This window comes from Carassius carassius, chromosome 22, assembly GCF_963082965.1.
Source record: "Carassius carassius chromosome 22, fCarCar2.1, whole genome shotgun sequence".
NCBI lineage: Eukaryota > Metazoa > Chordata > Actinopteri > Cypriniformes > Cyprinidae > Carassius > Carassius carassius.
Genome location: NC_081776.1, coordinates 14,975,384 through 14,995,236, shown reverse-complemented (window position 1 = coordinate 14,995,236; position 19,853 = coordinate 14,975,384).

Genomic DNA, 19,853 nt, shown 5'->3' with positions numbered 1-19,853 from the left:
CAATTAGTCTATTTAGGCCAAAGTACCTTTTTGTATACACATTATTTCTCTGCAGTAATTTTATTTTGGTTTTCTGTTTCTGTTTGTACAGCATGAATTATGCAATTGCAATGAATGCTTTGACAGTGTTGATCTTTACACACCAAAAGGGGAAAACCTGTGTTGACTTGACCTTGTTAGCTTTTGCCATCAAATCTTAAAAAAAAAAAAAAAAATCTAACTACCTTTCTAATCTTTTTGTATTCTATTCTCTTTTCATTTATTATGCAATTGTGTGTGTGTGTGTGTGTGTGTGTGTGTGTGTGTAAAGACCTCTAACACTAGCTTGCTCTATTCTTTTTCTATTCTGTTTTGTTTTTATTTATTATATCATTTAAAAGCACATGCTAGGTGTACTGTGTTAACCTAACTGAGACTTGTTATAGCACTTATATATCATTGCTTTTTTGTTGTTTTTGATTGCTTCCACTGTCCTCATCTGTAAGTCGCTTTGGATAAAAGCGTCTGCTAAATGAATAAATGTAAATGTAATGTAAATCTTGGAGTTAACTGGACATGTCCCTTTTTTACTTCCAGGGGGACCACAGGGTGATTTAAATCATTATATTTAAATTAATAAATCATTGCTCATATTAAAATGTATTTACTTAAAATGCAAAACACACACACACACACACACACACACACACACACAAAATCCAGATGTAAACTCAAATCACATTTATTTTTCATCACAATAACTACTGTTTTTTTTTTTTAATTGAAGAACATGCAGTTCTTAAAATATCTGTAATCTCAAAATAAATGATGGTTAATTATTTTTAATATATCAATATTCTAGATTTATGTTGTCATAATTAATAAAATAAAAATAAACATAAATAAAAATTACATGGTAGCCTTTAAGTCAAAAAGTCAGTTAAATCTGAATGTAAATTAAGTTTAAACATGCTTATTAAAGCACACCATATAGTTTGCTATATGTAAATGTGTTGCTATGCTCAACAGTAATCAATGAATAATCATTGGTGGAACAAACATATACCTCTAAAAACATAAAATCAATCTCTCCCTCCAGTAAATAGCTGTAAAAGTGGAAGAGAAGCATGATGGGAGGCTAATGGGATGGATGAGTGATTGATCACAGTGCAGATGGGATTTGTGAGAGGTTCAAAGTCAAGCCCATCAGAATGCTGAAAGAATGACGTTATAGAGACGCATACATCACTTAAAAAATTAAGATTTTAATCTGAAAACAAACTTAATATAGGATATTTAGATATAAGAGAAGTATCAAAAATATATATATACATATATATTTATATTACGGAACAGGACAATTGTTTATAATTAATAAGTAAATTGTTTTTATTAATTGTTTTATTTACATTTATGTATTTATTTCCATACATGTATTACTAAATAAAACAATAAATATATGAAAATAAATAATGGGGTAAGAAAATGTAAATTTAGAAAATTTTAGTTTGTATTAAAAGTATCTTGTTTTAAGGATACTCTGATTTTTTTTTTTCTTAAAAAAAATAAAAATAAAAGTCATTTATTTATTTCCCCCAATTATTTTATTTTTAGCTTTTATTCTAACTCATCATGTCTTTAATCAGTATAACAATATAATAGAGAGTTTTCAGTCCAGGATCTAATGTCACGAAGTGAAACAATCAAAGCCACACGTCCTTTTATAAATGATGACCTTACATGTAAAATTAAGATAAGCACAGAGAACATGACCAAAAAAAAAAAAAAACAATCACTGAAACCTTTGTAGGAAGACTGTTCATTACTGTCACAGTACTCTGCAAGATGTGCAGGACACAAGATTAAAGCGATGGGCTTCCTGATAGTGATCCACAATCTGTCCTGTGGGCTGTTGTCCGTGTAAGCTCAGCTGAGAAACTCGAAGCCGGAATCAGTCATTCTGACAGGAGGCGACTGCTTGCCAGGAAGTAAGAGTACAGTGAACCCTGGTGTGTCGGTCCTGCGGGGGCGTTTCTTAATCCAGATCCTCCTGCTCTCAAAATCAGCAGACCTTTGACAAGTTTGTTAGGGCTCTTTAAAAGGCTGTTTCCCAGGGGGTTGGTTGAGCACTCTTCATTTGGTGTTAATAAGGGTCACTCTGCTTCTTAGCTGAATAGATAGACGTATCTGATCCCACTGCAGGAAATGTTAAAGAACTTCTTGTGTGTTTGAGTAGCCTAATTAGTATAGACTGTTCCTTTAAAAGTGTTAATATAAGGGTGCATGGAAAAACAGCAGATAGGTCTTTTAAATCTCAATATTTTTAAAGATCTGTCTAAGAGAAGAACATTGAGACAGGAGGCCACTTTCACAGAAAATGGCAAAGGAGGCATCTCAGTCTGTGATGTCTTTTCTTGTTCGTCTTCTTACAAGATTGTGTTTTCATTTGATATTTTTAGTTTGCTCTAACAAATTAGTTTACTTTCTCTCTCCTGGTAACTACTGCATTTAGTCATGTACTATTACATGAACAGAGAAATAGTTTAGTGCCTCACATTTCTCAATATTTAGTTAGTTTAGAAATATGTCCAGAAAAAAAGGCAAGAAATTGTCCACTCTTACACTTACCATCATGTCAAAAGTCCAAATTGTAACCAGGAGCATCACAAAGAAATTTAAATGAATAGAGTTAAATTATAATACCTGATATCATTTAAGTGCCTTCTACTGCTCTTTCTTTTTATATTTATTTATATAAAAATGTATACTTTTATTCAGAAAGGATGCACTCCACTGATGACTGGAGTAATGATGCTAAAAAATCAACTTTGCCATCATAAATGATGTTTTAAAATATATTTACATTTACATTTATTCATTTAGCAGACGCTTTTATTCAAAGCGACTTACAGATGAGGACAATGGAAGCAATCAAAAACAACAAAAAAAGCAATGATATAAGTGCTATAACAAGTCTCAGTTAGGTTAACACAGTACACCTAGCATGTGCTTTTAAATAATATAATAAATAAAAACAAAACAGATAGAATAGAAAAAGAATAGAGCAAGCTAGTGTTAGAGGTCTTTACACACACACACACACACACAATTGTATAATAAATGAATTGAAAAGAGAATAGAACACAAAAAGATTAGAAAGGTAGATAGATTTTTTTAAGAATAGAATTAGAATAGTGAGTGTTAAAGTTAGAGGGTCAAATAAAGATGGAAGAGATGGGTATTAAGCCGATTCTTGAAGATGAATATATTATAGCATCTAGAATACAACTCTAGACTGTTTCCAATGATAAATGGGTCTCTGGGTAACATTCAGCTTCGTTTTGATGACTGACTCCATGACTCCCATTAAAGAGCTTTGCCTTCCCACACAGGAAACAGCAGAGCCCCTGGGAATGAATTAATCAATCCCACAACACATGCTTTAAGACTCTTCGTTAATGTACACCCTTTCAGAAAAATATTAGTTTAACCATAAACACTATTTGTTTATTTAATGACTTTAGTACTTAACCTAAAGTATTTGTATATTAGGTGTTTGATGTCTGCTATATTTGGCATATGTAAAAACTCCTCTTAAAGTGTGTGTGTGTGTGTGCTCTTGTTTTTGTGAAATATCACGACACAACTCTGTATAATGACATGGGTTTGACACAGGTATTACAAGGAGAGGGTGCCTTATGAGGACATAACCCATGTCCCCATTTTTCAAAACGCTTATAAACCATACAGAATGAGTTTTTTTGAGAAAGTAAAAATGCACAAAGTTTCCTGTGAGGGTTAGTATAAAGGTAAATCAGTAGCAAAACTCGAGAGGTTGAAGATCTGAATGTGAGAACTTGTCATATTAATATTTGTATTTGTAAGTTAAAATTTAACTCACAGCTCTGATGTGAAAAGCTGAATCTTTCAATTTGCACACACAGACAATGATCAAAACACCCGTGTTTTGAATTGGAAGTTGTAGATTAATAGTCACAAATGTGTAGAATGACATTCACACAAAGAAAATGACATACACACGTTTACGACATATTTACTTTTGCACTTTACTTCAGTTTCGCTGCACAACGTCAAGTCGGCACTTACAACCTCTCAGATCTGGAAGTACAAGTTCAAATCCTAGCGCTCTGACTTTTGCTACTCTTTTTGCGGTATTCTGTTGCAAAACTCACTTGTGCACTTGTATGTGCAGATGTGAGAGAGCAGAGCTGGGGGCGGGGTTTAGTGCGAATGAAGACATTTTATTGGTCGATGCCCGACCAATATGGAAGCACATGGGTAGCGATATTCAATTTGCAATGTAATATGCAAAATGACAATGCAATATGTAAAATGACAATGCATTTCTGTATTTACATTTTCATTTTCCAATACATTTGTGCAACGTTTGGTGCAAAATTAAAATTAAATTACATAATTTTCATTTGCCATTTCATACACCAGTTTTAATATGTAAAATGAAAACTAATTTTATAAGTTGCAAAATGAAAATGAAAATGTATTACAGAAATTATTAGATATGTATAACATGTTCAAGCAAAAACTGTGGCAAAATTATCATGCTATTATGCTATTTTTATTAAATGCATTAACACTCAAAGTCAAGACACTTACGATTGCATTTTCATTCAATGTCCCGCAATGAATGTAGCAAAATTCAATGTGCACATTGAAAATGCATTCCGAGCCGATCACGTGTCCGCCCCCTCCCACCATGTCAATCACTGCGTGAACAAGGCGGGGCTGGCAGAAGGTCACAGACTCAAATCTCAAGAAGAGGATTCAAGTGAGAGAACATGGACAAGACAGTTGGTCCGTGTACGTTTTGATCATTTCAGTTTATGGCTTCAATATTTCTTTCGCACTGGTAGGCGGGGCTGAAACGCTGCTTTCATCTGATTGGTCGAATCGCTCTACCCTTAACTCTGTCATTCTTTCAGGCAGAATAAGAGTCAGTGCGAGTGAACCACCGCTTGCTGTTAATTAGCGTAATATTTGAATCAGATGTAGCTGGGCACATAATTAGTGCTGCTGAGACCTGCAAATTATTTCTAGGTTGTAGTATTGTATGAATATTGTCCCACTGATAAATACAGTGCAAATAGTTCTGTCTCTTTGGAAAAAAGTGAAGTGGAAATAAAAATCAATAATAGACTGAACAGTTCCATGTCTGTAACATTTACCACTCTCATCTTTTAAGTCATAAGGCACTAGGTATGTGTGTGTGACATTAATAAATAATTGTAAAAATGAATATAGTTACATTTCTAAAAAGAAAAATATTAAAATTAGCTCTATGCTGCTCAGTGCTCCTGTAGCCTACCCCAGAGCGCCCTCTCGCGGCTGTAGACGGTAATGTTTTCTCTTGGTTCTGAATAAATGCGATTTATATGTTTTTTTCCTCGTCATCACGTGTTTTTGGACTGATGCAACTTATACCGAAAAATACGGGTAACATTATTATTATTATTTATTATGAGAGTAACTGACACAGACTAGAACTTTAATGTTTCACCAAATTCAGCTCAGATCTTCAGACTCGTCTGACTCGTGTTGCTGTATAACTGGCCAGACTTACCTTCCCAAAAAAATCCTATTTAATTTTATTTCATAAATTTAACTATATTTATTTCCACTTCACTGTTATCCAAGGAGACAGAACTATTTGCACTGTTTATATCAGTGGGACAATATTTATACAATACTATAACCTAGAAATAATTTAACGGGGTCTCTTGCAAGTCGCAGCAGCATGAATTATGTGGCCAGCATCATCTGATTCAAATATTATGCTAATTAACAGTGAGCGGTGGTTTCAGACATTACAGTGCTTCACTCGCACTGACTCTTATTCTGCCTGAAAGAATCAATATTATCAAGCTGCAGACTCGGAGCCTGCTGCATCTACAGTCCCGCACCCAGAGTCCCGCATTCTCAGACCCCTCGTTTTTCGAGACAGCGCCTCCTGCTGTTCGGAAGATCGTATAACACCCTTATCCAAATGCCATTGAAAACATCAGAATGCAATATTACGGTCTCTTTTTATTTAAAGTTATCCAAATAAATATTTGCGTTTCCTGCTTAATGTATGTGCCAAAAAAAATCATTGTGTTCTCAAACTAACTAATTACCCAGTATTTATTTTTTGAGCGTGGGTGTAATTGAAAGGAAATTACTGATGCAACCGATACAAATACAAATTGAACTATCATCTGAAAAATATTATGTGACATTACATTGCTACAATGTTTTAGTTTGTTTTTGGACAATGTTTCAAATTCCATTTTTTTTCTTTCAGCTCAACATATAATGGTCTAATTAACATTATACCATGCTAACATTACAAAACCTGTTTTTTGATATTTTGAATGTGAAGCAAAACTCAAATAATAGACAAAACACCAATAATGAACAATTCTGTACTTTATTTAACGATCACCTTAATCACTGTCATCTTGCTGTAAACAGGACAAAGCAAAGAAAAAGGGAAGAAAGAATTGTGTTAGTGACTTTATTTTCTTCTTCAATTGCAATTTAAAAAAAACTCCTCATTTATAAGTTGCTTTGGATAAAAGCGTCTGCTAAATGAATAAATGTAAAATGTAATGTAAATGCATAAGGTAAAATAATTACTTTCTGGGAGGCAAATGTTGCTTCTTTTCTCATTCTTTTTGCAATCACCCGGTCAAATTCCTCAACTTCACTAAAATAAAAGATGAATGCCATTGTCAAAAATATTGTGTAATAATAATATTTTTTTTGCATATGCAAATTACAAGCATACCTAGGGTGATAAGTAGGGCCATGAAGGAACACCACCTCAGCCTCCTGCCAGGATAATGCCTGCAGCTCACATAGGCCATGAATGATGGCTTGTCCATATAAATAAATACATTAATTAATTAATGTATAAAACATTTCAACTTATGGCAATATTAGAAACAATCCAATTGACAAACGTGTGCGGGCCTACCTCAGGAAAAAGAAAACTACAAATGAACTCCACTTCATTTGTGAAGTCCAGTTGAGTTTTACAATTGTGTAGCAGAGCTTTGAGGTGTTCAAAAAGAATGGCACACTGCTGCTCACTGTCCATGAAGATTGGCACATGTGGCTTTAGGGGGAACCACTTTGATGGTTTCCCATTGAGAACATCCTGCGGTGCAAACAAAAAGTGTTGTTTTATATATACACAAGCTATCAATGAATAATTGGCATAACCATTAAAAATATAGCTAAAGAGCATATTGGATAATCAATTGACAATGTTGTAGTTGACAATGATCACAGCCCTGGGTGAGTCATTTAGGAATGCTAATCTTTAAATGGTGAAAAATGAGCATTTCAGTACCACTAAATGCTGCTCTGTTCTAGGGCTGCAACTAACGATTATTTTGATAATCGATTAATCTGTCGATTATTTTTACGATTAATCGATTAATCGGTTTATGTACTTATATTTTAGTTTTTTCCATTTTTCCCCCAAGTAAATTATTAATAAATGGCCTTTATCATTCAGCATAGATTTAAGAGATTTTAACCATTTTGCACTGTCATATCCTCATCAAAAATATACCTGGAGTTGTTTTATTGTGTTAGTAATCCTTTGTCGAACTCTTCTGCAATCAGAACACTGACCCATACTCTAGCAAATTTCACAAGATTTCAAATAATGTTTTCACCATGGCAGTCCTTAGACCTCCTAAAGTAGTTTAACATCCGGAACAAAGCTTATTAAGGAATCTTTCCGAACATATTTTCACGAAGAATAAGGATAAAACAGAATAAAATTGCAGTGCATTGTATTTTATTATTTACTGGAAAACAGCTTTATAGCTTTTGCTGTGAAATTGTAAACAATCCTTCAAAAAAAGTGCCAATGGCATGAAACCTGAATGGAACTCACAATTTAAAGTAAAATCCATCAGAAGGTTGTCCAGAAAAAAAAAATAGGACACACACAAAAAACCTGCTGTGTGAAAAAGAGCAGTGAATAATACTTAGAAAAAAAGTGCATTTCAAATATCTTTAAACATTTACCTCTCTCATTCAGTCATAATTAGGCTGCACGACTGAATTTTGAACTGTTAAACGACAAACTGATCACAGAACATGTTTGTAAAGCTTTAAATGTTAACTGTTAAAAAGCAATGTTATCAGCTTTTATGACTAAACATTTGCAAACAACATTGTACTGGAGAATCTGCACAAATGAAAGTCTTAGGGGCCGTTCACAAATCGCGCCTAAAAACGCGTGGAAAACGCTAGGTGCACCGCTTTCTCCTTCTTTCCAAAGCGCTCGCGCAGAAGCGCCCCTGAGGCGTCTGCCTTTGCTAAGCAACCATGACGTGCTCTCTCCTTGAAGACGTGGAAATTTCAGCAAAGGATAAATGGATTTGCAGCTCAAAAAATCGCTTGCAGTAGCTCTGCTACTAAATTTATTTCAAAATGGAAATCCATATACAACTATGATCAGCTGTTCCTTTCATCTTGACTGAGCTTTTAACGTTGTTACGGGAAAGGATGAAGCTGATTGGTTAGTTCTTGTCACATGACCCGCGGTGCGGTTGCTGCATTCTGAAAAGTTGAGATGTTTTTAACTCGATGCGGTGCGGTGTTGGAAATAACGAACTTGAGCGCGCAAAAGACGCGATATGTGAACGTCCCCTTAAACAGTGCAGTAGTGCAGGTTACTCTTCTTTTTTTAAAGGCTCAATGTAAAGTACTCCCACATCACGCTGAATGCTGCAGACATAGACATCATATGATGTCTATGGCTGCAGAGACGCTGTTCGGGAAGCACGTGACATAAAACGAGGCCAGCTATTGGCTATTCGCTACTTCTCCTGTTGTACTGGCTGAGTAAAACCTCCGGTGGCTCATTACTGCCACACTTTGGTCACCGCAGATTTGAAATATGCACGAAATGAGCCGCTTACGGCAAATAAAAGTTATTTAGCAACGAATCGATGACTAAATTAGTTGACAACTATTTTAATAATCGATTTTAATCGATTAAATCGATTCGTTGTTTCAGGTCTGTTCCCTTTGAAGACACAATGCAGTCCACCAGTGCTTCTTCAGTTCTTGTCCGATCTTGGACTGCTTGGACGTGCTGTGGGACATCTTGTGTGGTGCTTCTGCTTCTTTTTAGCCTATACAGAGGTTGAGTTTTTGCCTCCAATAAGCATTTTGCCTCGTCTGTCTAGAAGGCAAACCTGCGCCCATAGCTTGCAAACAATAATAAATAAAAAATTATAGGAATAATAATAAAAAGAAAAGAAAAGAAATTGTCGCTTAAGAGAGTTATTAAGGGTGTTTAGTTACTCATGCTTAATAAAATGTTGTATTGAAAAAATATTCAAAAGTAAATTAATTTAAATAAATTTAACTCATATATGGGACCTCTGAATAATATTTTACCAAAATGTACAATACTTTTTGACATACCCGTCAATTTGAAATCGTTCCATTAGCATAAGGCACCACCATTTTCTAATCATGGGCATGTCAACCTGAAAGAAATGCCCAGTTAAAGGTCATACTGTTTTCTACTTTTACCAAATAAACTTAAAGTAAATAAAATAAACATAAATTTCCTTTTTTTAACTTACCTCTTGGAAATCGAACTCGATGTCACAGACCATTGAGAGGGTGTACTGAAATACAGGAGACAAGCTGTTGTTAACACTGTTCACTAGACCTTACTTATAAACAAATGAAAGACCCTACCATCAGCCCAAAAACACCACAGTCATTCCCTCTTGTCTGACGTGGCAAAGCCTATGATTGAGAAAATGAGAAGGTCAGTTTAGAAATTAATAATAGATAAAAGGTACGGATGCAAAATAATAATTTGTGCAGTAGAATTATCACCGAAAAATCCTTTCCAGTCATTTCTGTCCAGATCCCTGGATCAATTTGGTTGGCAATTTGTCTGTAGATAAAAAAACATGAATATGACTGATCAAATTTAAATGACAGCTCATCTGTAACCTGAGAACAGTGTCAGACACACCATGCAAAACAGGCTAAATGAACGTAGCCAAAACATGCAAGAAATGGCTAGGAGAACATAGCCAAAAATTAGAGTTAAGGCAATAGAACATGGCCTTTAAACTTTGAACAAAGCTAATTGTATAGTAGAACAAAAGCTAGAAATGGCTAAAGGAACATAGCCAAAATTAGAGCCTGAAACTGCATGTCTAAATTCATAGGTGGACCTAAAAATTGCTCTGTATTCCACATCTCCAAAGCCGGATTCGTGCTCTGCATACTGAGAGTCTAAAAAGACTATCTCCCTTCGAAGTGGCCTCATAATCTATAATGTGTTAAGGTGTAACAAGATTTATTTCTAAAGTTCTTGGAAGAAGCATTGATGATAAGTTTAGTTTTAGAAACACAACAATTACGCTGTAATCAACATATCTATGAGACACTCAATATCTAGTAAGAAATAATTCCTTACACAGACAATGTAGTGGTCAGTGCCATTAGCTTTTGTCCATGCTGGAAAGACTATCAAGTCTTTCATATCTGCATCCTCCTAAAATTGATTTCAGAAATTATGAATTTTTTTAAATAAGAATTTATGCCTTTTTATAGTTTTTACCTCCCACTCACTATATACACTCACCGGTAATGCTGTAACAATGTTTGGGGTTTCCTTCCAAGTAGGAACAACATAAAAGTTCTCTATGCATATATCTTTGCCCTATGGAAAAAGAAAGCAAGCAAAAATGTAGGTTAATTCAGACACATGTATACTCTTTGAGAGTTTACATTGTAATATTTTATATACATACAATATTCCGAGCCATTTCAATAATAAGCTGCATGCAGGCCTTTCCAATCTGCAATAAATAATTAAATTAGTCACTCATTAGTGAATGTTTAAATACAAAAATAGCTTTCCAAATGCAGACTGGTTACGTGTGAATCCATATCCCTCAGCAAACCCAAGCTCCAAAACTTCTCTCTAATGAGACACAATTTCCCCTCCACAAATATTAAATAGACTGTTCATATGTTGGTGTATCGATGAGCTATAAAGCAGTTTGATTAAAAAAGAAATCATTGAATAAAATTGACGATACTCACCGTGTTTCGGTTCTTCACGTGTTTATCCGATCCAATTTGATAGGTGGCGCTGTCTCGAAAAACGAGGGGTCTGAGAATGCGGGACTCTGGGTGCGGGACTGTAGATGCAGCAGGCTCCGAGTCTGCAGCTTCATACTACTCGAAAAAAATGGAAAGACCGAGTTGAGAGTGGAGCGATTCGACCAATCAGATGAAAGGAGCGTTTCAGCCCCGCCCACAAGTGCGAATGTAATATTGAAGCCATAAACCGAAATGATCAAAACGTACACGGACCAATGTCTTGTCCATGTTCTCTCACTTGAATCCTCTTCTTGAGATTTGAGTCTGTGACCTTCTGCCAGCCCCGCCTTGTTCAAGCAGTGATTGACATGGTGGGAGGGGGCGGACACGTGATCGGCTCGGAATGCATTTTCAATGTGCACATTGAATTTTGCTACATTCATTGCGGGACATTGAATGAAAATGCAATCGTAAGTGTCTTGACTGTGAGTGTTAATGCATTTAAGAAAAATAGCATAATAGCATGATAATTTTGCCACAGTTTTTGCTTGAACATGTTATACATATCTAATCATTTCTGTAATACATTTTCATTTTAATTTTGCAACTTATAAAGCGTTAAAATTAGTATTCATTTTACATATTAAAACTGGTGTATGAAATGGCAAATGAAAATTATGTAATTTAATTTTCATTTTCATTTTGCACCAAACGTTGCACAAATGTATTGGAAAATGTAAATGTAAATACAGAAATGCATTGCCATTTTACATATTGCATTGTCATTTTGCATATTACATTGCAAATTGAATATCGCTACCCATGTGCTTCCATAGACCAATGAACAACGCCAATTGTTTTCACTGAATATCCTTGGCTTTGACAGGATTTTAAGACAATGCATTCATTTTGCCATTCAGGTATTATCTGGTAGACAAATAATGCAACATATTTTATATGTATATCCCACTGCATATCAAGTTCAAGTTCATTTATTTATATAGCACATTTAAACAGCCGCTAGACAGACCAAAGTGCTTTACAGAACAAGCATATAAAAATAAAAGCAGCAAAACAGACATAAGCACATAGAGAACAACTAAGCTAAGATTAATTATAAAATCAAGAAGCAAATGTAAGATATAGGGATGGGACAATAACCGGTTTTATCGATAACCGTGATAAAATGTGCTGAAGGTTAGTAATATCGTTTAAAAATGAATTATCATTAAAACCGTGTTTGATTATCGCGGTTTTAATAACTCGCTATTAAATCATGTCCAGCCAGCAACAGTCTGACGCAAGCGCAGCGCACAATGTTTTTTTGGTTTTTTTTCGAGAAGGAATGGCGAAAGTCAGTGACTTTTCTATGCTTTTCTATGCTTCTACACTTTTTATTGTAAGGAAGGAAATGCCACAGAATTTAATCTTTCTTTAAATTAAGTGCATAGAGTTGCTTGTTTTATTAGTTGTTTGTTGATTATTAAATATAAAACTTGCTGAAATATTTTCAGTGTGAGCATCAACTATTTTTGAACACTTTCATCTCGTTTCAACAAAACCGTGATAATATTGATAATCGTGATAATTTTAGTCACTATAATCGTGATATTAAATTTTCATACCATCCCATCCCTAGTAAGATAATAAGAACAGTCTAAGATAAGTAATCAATATGCTAACGAGAATAGATAAGTTTTGACCAGAGACTTAAAAACAGAGAGGTTGGGAGCCGTTCTGATCTCTAGAGGCATGGTGTTCCACAGACGGGGCCCTGCCACCGCAAAAGCACGCTCCCCTCTACGCTTAAGTCTGACACGAGGGACTACCAGCAGCGCCTGGTTGTGGGATCGGAGACTTCTGGACTGAATGTACGGATGAATAAGTTCAGAGAGATAAACCGGTGCTAGGTTGTGTAAAGATTTGAAGACAAAGAGAAGAATTTTGAAATCTATTCTCTGCCGGACTTGTACCCAATGTAAAGATCTGAGGATGGGAGAGATATGATCATATTTGCGACAATTATGGATGAGTCTGGCAGCAGCATTTTGGACTAACTGAAGACGGGAGATTTGAGAATCTGATATACCGCAATATAGTGAGTTGCAATAATCCAGTCGACACGTGATGAAAGCATGAACTGCCATTTCCAGAGTTATTGGAGTGAGAAAGCCTTTGATTTTAGAAAGTAAGTGAAGTTGGTAGAAACCAGAACTGACTACAGATGAGATGTGTTTATCAAACTTTAAAGGCTGGTCAACAAGAACACCTAAGTTCCGCACTCCTGTAGATTTAAAGGGAGATAGATTCCCCAAGTCTGGGCATGTGCACTGGGACCTTTCACTCGGGCTGAAAACAATGACCTCGGTCTTATCATCATTGAGGGATAGGAAATTTTGAGCTAGCCATGCCTTCACCTCCTCTAAGCATAGATGAAGAGAGTTTAATGCTTCAGGATTATTGCGCTTGATTGGAATGTAAATTTGGGTGTCATCTGCATAAAAGTGAAAAGATACACAGTGTTTCCTAAAAATTGTGCCCAGCGGTAGCATGTAAAGAGAAAATAGAGAGGGAGCCAAAATAGAGCCCTGTGGAAGACCACATCTCAGGGGTGCCATGGAGCTGGAAAAGTTTCCCATCTTTACTAAAAACTTTCTGTCAGTAAGGTAAGACTGGAACCATGACAGGACAGAGCCTTTTATGCCCACCCACGTCTCCAGTCTAGCTAAGAGAGTAGGATGGTCAACGGTGTCAAAAGCCGCCGACAGATCTAGAAGAACTTGAACCACAGTGTCTCCACAGTCAGTGGAGAGATAAATGTCATTTAGCACTCGCAGGAGAGCGGACTCAGTGCTGTGGGCGGTCCTAAACCCAGATTGAAAGACCTCATATATACAGTTATTTGACAAAAAGTGTTGGAACTGATCCAACATGATTTTCTCTAATAACTTGGAAATGAAAGGTAGGACAGAGATGGGCCGGTAATTTTTTAAAACAGAAGGATCCAGTGAAGGCTTCTTGAGCAAAGGAGTGACCGTAGCCACTTTAAGATTGGCCGGAACAGAGCCAGTGCTTAGACACTTGTTAATAAGGGATGCCATACCTGGACCCACCGTGTTGGTGATTAATTTTAAAAATCTCAGGTGAATGATATCATTTGGGCAGAATGAAGGTTTGAGCTTGGCGCTCACATCCTTCAGTGTCTGGAGGTTATTGGGAACAAAAGCCTCCCAAACACTGGAGGTACGCGGCATAATAGGGGGAGAATTAATTTAGGGCAGATACTGGTCCTTAATGTAGTGATTTTGTTAATAAAAAATCTCTGGAAGTCTTCACATAGAGCATCTGAGGCAACAGACAATTTAGCAGATGGGTTTAAAACAGAATGAATGACAGAAAACAAGACCTTAGGGTTAGAGTGATTGGATTCAATATCACTCTACCAGAGTTGCAATATAATGCTTTTTTTATTATTTTTATGTTTTGTAAAAATAATTTTAACTTCTTCATTGGGTTAAATTCCTAATTTGCTTGTCAGTAATGAACCTTTTTAAATGCAACATTATTATTATTTAAAAAAAAAAAAAAAATCGAGTGTTTGATAATGTCTGAATGTACATTAAACAGCAAAACCTAAAAAATAAGCACTTATGACCAGAAATACTGTTTTGAGCAACTAGTAGAGCTAAATACATGTATTTATTAAACATCAACAAGGCCATCTAGTGTTTAAGCAATGGAATTGCATATGAATATTATCTTTCTGGCCACCAAATGCCTCTAATTTAAAGCGTGCCTCTTTGCACTGGAATTTAAACCTAAATACTACAGTTATTGAAGTATAAATAATAACCATATTAGAAAAGGTTATATTTCAAATGGTCATTCATGGATCATAATTATTGCGCATATTATTTAGTACCATGATCTCTTCAAAATAACTAAACAGGACTGAGTTAACATGTACAGTTATTTTATTGTTTAAAAGTTACACTTAATTGTTTAGTCACATTTAACTGCCAAGGAGGAGTATGAGAACATAATGCTGTTCCATTTTCTTCCAGTATAAAATGCTATTGTAACGCATAGTCATTAGTCAACGTAGTTATCCATGCATAATGCACTTAGTGTGTTACAAATTGCTGCAAATATAATGAAACTGCTGTCTGTCCCAATTAATACATTTCAAGCATATTGACAAAATGTTTAGTTTAGTACTATTGATAGCTCCATGAACCACGTGACCGCGTGGCGGTGAGATCAAAGCATGCTCTGGTACAGCGAGTTTACTCTGCAATATGCAGTGGGATATACATATAAAATATGTTGCATTATTTGTCTACTAGATAATACCTGAATGGCAAAATGAATGCAGTGTCTTAAAATCCTGTCAAAGCCAAGGATATTCAGTGAAAACAATTGGCGTTGTTCATTGGTCGGGCATCGACCAATAAAATGTCTTCATTCGCACCAAAGCCCCGCCCCCAGCTCTGCTCTCTCACATCTGCACATACAAGTGCACAAGTGAGTTTTGCAACAGAATACCGCAAAAAGAGTAGCAAAAGTCAGAGCGCTAGGATTTGAACTTGTACTTCCAGATCTGAGAGGTTGTAAGTGCCGACTTGACGTTGTGCAGCGAAACTGAAGTAAAGTGCAAAAGTAAATATGTCGTAAACGTGTGTATGTCATTTTCTTTGTGTGAATGTCATTCTACACATTTGTGACTATTAATCTACAACTTCCAATTCAAAACACGGGTGTTTTGATCATTGTCTGTGTGTGCAAATTGAAAGATTCAGCTTTTCACATCAGAGCTGTGAGTTTAAATTTTAACTTACAAATACAAATATTAATATGACAAGTTCTCACATTCAGATCTTCAACCTCTCGAGTTTAGCTACTGATTTACCTCCATAGTTAGGGTTAGGTGTAGAGTTGGTGTAGGGCCATAGAATATACAGTTTCTACAGTATAAAAACCATTACGCCTATGGGATGTCCCCACTTTTCACAAAAACAAACGTGTGTGTTTGTGTGTGCGCGCGGTGAACGACTCATTCCTCGCGTGTCCTCTGGGTGGCGCTGTGACACAGGACAGCGTCTTCCACTCAGTAAATCAGAATGAGGAACTGAACAGCTTTGTGTCTTTTCATTTCGAAATTGAGAGGGTGTGAAACTGCTGATTGCTTTGACCTAACCTACAGTAAGTCTTTTCCGATTGAGCAATTGGACAATTTTTTGAAACACAGTTGTTGTGTGTTAAGGGAACATTATGGCTAAGTGGCTATGGCTAAATGTATGGGCAAAATGTTATCAACTCCTGAGTTATAGGATAAAAAGTGCTTAGTTAATTATTTATATGAATGTGATTATTTTATTATATGGATTTATACGTTATTCAATTAATATGTCACTGTTTGATCACTAAAAGGTCACAAAAAATGAAGCAGCCATCATTCGAGCATAAAGTGCTCATCCACATTTAGCATGCATGAGGAATGAATTAAGCCTGTGCATTTTTCATCCTTATAAATTAGGGAAAGAGTTTCTGAAAGCAGCAAGCATAAATGACAATATATATATATATATATATATATATATATATATATATATATATATATAGATATGTATATATATATAGATATGTATATATATATATATATATATATATATATATAGATATGTATATATATAGATATGTATATCTATATATATATATATATATATATATATATATATATATATCTATATATATATCTATATATATATCTATATATATATATGACGGAGCTCCAACAGTGGCCCTGCTCTGTGTGGTGGTCACAGTTTAATGACTCGAGGACAGGTGTTACTATGCTACCTGCCCAATATTCATTAGCCGTCTTCATCTGATCACATCCATTTCATTTTTGCAGGTTAAAAATTGTGCAACCAAAGATTCTACGAGTACCAGAACCGAGCAGAATAATGGCATCATGAACATTTCTGTTTGTGTAAACACATTGTATTTTCTGTTTCCCTGTTTACAGACGCAGGAGCGTTTGTGGGCTGCTGCTCTGCATATTATTTGTGTCTTCATGTCACAGTATGAACTCAGACTCAGAAATGTAGGCCATGCTTTGGATGATTCATTCAAGAACTCTCAGCGTTCTGCCTACAGATTCTCTTGATTCGGTAAAACAACATAAACACATGCTGCTATTTCCAGACAGTCATCATCCTGTGATGCAATGCAGAAATATAACAGATATCCATTGTTTGTTTTCATATTTGAGCCTGGACTGAAAGTCTAAAAAGTCTACCAACTGAAACATCGAAATAAATTACTCAATTCAGTTATTCAAAATGAATTAATTTTATTCAGCAAGGATGCTTTTTAATGGATTAATAGTGACTGTAAGTATTTTCATTGTAAAAAAAAAAAAAAAATTATTAGTTTGCACAAAAAATGTTAAGTGGCACAACTGTTTTAACATAGTTAATAAGAAGAAATGATTACCAATCTAGTATTTTAAAATTCAGCTTTGCCATCACAGGAATAAATTACATTTGACGATTTATTTAAGAATTAGTTATTTAAAATCTTTATAATATTTCACAGTATTACTGTTAAAAATAGAAAAATAAATGTAAGAAGACCCATTATGATTATGATCCTTAAAGTGCTGCTAGCGTGAGTATGAGCACTGTGCCTCTGTACTGTGTACTAAAGCAGCAAGATGTGGGAGGAATGTATGCGTAACACAAGAAATTAGCAATAAAGAGCATAAAGGGAGAGCGAGAATGAGCGCGAGAGAGACCAACAAACTGATCAATGAGTGGGTGATGAAATCGTTTTGTGACCCACTTGAACCGTTTGCTATCAGCTTGTGGAAAATGATAATAGCCTCTTTTCACTGTCGATGAATGTTCATTTGTTTTTAAATGGCCTCTTTAGTGCAATTTCTAGGTAGCTGTTTTATGAAAATGCTCAAAATTAGTCAGTATTCAACTGACATGAACCACATCAAATATGGGCTCTGAGAAGATCTATAATAGCCTGACATGAGTGCATGTGCATCTTTACGCATGTCACAGTGAAAACATCAGGAGCTATTAATAACAGCCCGCTGAAGGCATCACCAGACCTAAGGAATATCTCTGTTGCTATGGAGTCCAGAGTGGTTGACATCATGGGGCACGCGTTAATATGAAAGAAAGGCTGCTGGTTACAGAGAAAGAGGTCAAAGATATCATACACGTGCATCAAGCGCAGCTTCTTTATTTATTTATTAGGTTTGTGCAAATTATTTCAAGTTATAATTTCTTTAGATTACCAAAGCTTTGGGTATGTAAACCGAAACGCTAATTTGTGTGGTTGGTTGTGCAGTTTCTATGCTCAAAAGCTTCTTGCTTCGGTGGAAGTGCTGTCTATTAATCAAATGAATGCTTTACAACATGTCTAATTGCATGAGAAGGTCACTAATGGAAAATCTAATGCTTCTGGTCTCCCACACTCAACTGAGTGCTCAATGGAAGCAACAATTAAACACACTCCTGATTATCATCAATCACTTAACAGTACACGATCCACCAAAAAGTGGTTATATAACTCATTTAATGTGAGCCTTAAAGAGAATTCAAATAGAAATGTTTCATTCAGGTGCATTTAGTCGAACAATTTACTCACTCCTCACTCCATCAAAATTTAGAAACACAATAAAATCTGTTTTGACGAATGTCTTTCTGAACTGGAGCTGTAATGTTACAAAACGACCTTCTGAAGCTATTTGATAAGTTAATCTGTGGAACAAAGACATTTGAGTTTATTGTCAAACATTGTGCATTTTTCATTTAAATGTTTCTGAAATTCATTCTGTGCTAAATAAGGTCCCTGATACTGACGCTGTGTACAGGGCTGGAACAACACTGATAAGACTCATTATCACTGCGCTGCTAACTGGTTATCACAAACACACTAATATGTATAGAAAGAAGCACTACGATAATGCTCTTTGTTCTCTGACAAACATCAGTCGTTCAGCTTATTTGTCAGAGTTTGTCAGCAATGCAGCTATTGTGTCAAAACTGCTACATCATCATCCCCACCAGCCCACCCCCTTGTGACATCATCACTAATTTACAGCATAATCTTTTCTTGTCTTGTTCTTCCTCCACAGGCAAAAGCAAATCCTGGCATAAACATAGCACTCAAGAACGTCAGCCCTGAATCAAATTGAAGAAAGAGAGAGTTGGATCTGCACCATGGTTTAGCTGTCTGTGAAGATGGGGAAATGTTCAAGTGAGCACAAAAACTACGAATATTTACATGAGCACCAATGCTTCTAGTTACACATCATATTAGATTAGCAAGAAATGTACAGTTTTCCATTAGAAAACCTGCTTTTGGCCTTAACTTTTTGGATAAGCCGGAGTACACTTTTTGTGGAGATGGTTTAATGGCAAAGGCATTCCTAGTGGACATTTTATTTCTGCCTTTAGTTTCAATCACCTTGAAATGTCCATCACTTTCTTGGAAAAAAAAAAAAACAGAAGTTTACTATGGATTTCCCAGTTTCAACAAAACTATGAGCACTAAAAAGCTGTAGGCAATTTTCTATATCCTCCTCTACTGGCCCCCTGGCTTGTGACCTATATTGACGCCAGGTTTTCTAGATGATTCCCTACAGTAGCTTGTAATCTTCAGTGTTTCCATTTGCCCAGCTCTGGATCCAGCAACTACACTTGACTTGATGGCATGCTTTCACTATAAAC